The sequence below is a fragment of the Penaeus monodon genome, chromosome 23 (genome assembly GCF_015228065.2).
Source record: "Penaeus monodon isolate SGIC_2016 chromosome 23, NSTDA_Pmon_1, whole genome shotgun sequence".
Classification (NCBI taxonomy): Eukaryota; Metazoa; Arthropoda; class Malacostraca; order Decapoda; family Penaeidae; genus Penaeus; species Penaeus monodon.
In genome coordinates, this window is record NC_051408.1 from 8,324,016 (window position 1) to 8,324,434 (window position 419).

Consider the following 419-nt stretch of genomic DNA (forward strand, 5'->3'; position numbering starts at 1 on the left):
CCAATATACCTATTATATAAACCAAATACTAAATATACTAATATCTCATAATATACCTATCATACAAACCAAAACATCGTTAATTAATAAAAAAATATGCACTCTTAATAACAAAATACTACATCTGCAGAATCGCACTTTATATCACAGAAGTCCCCTCTATGCAAAAACGTAAGATAACATACCATAACCTGTATATAATTCTCCCTCAACTGTACTGTCTCTTGCTACCTTATACGTATAATTTCGTGTAATGATAATGTTCAGAATCTTTGGTCATGTTCACACGCAAGGAGACACTATGGATTATAATGATATATATTATTATAATATTGATGATGGTTAATATGGATGATAATATTTTTTTATGAATCATAGATGTGTCTCTCTTCATGAAATTTTTCTGCAGATATGGTGGG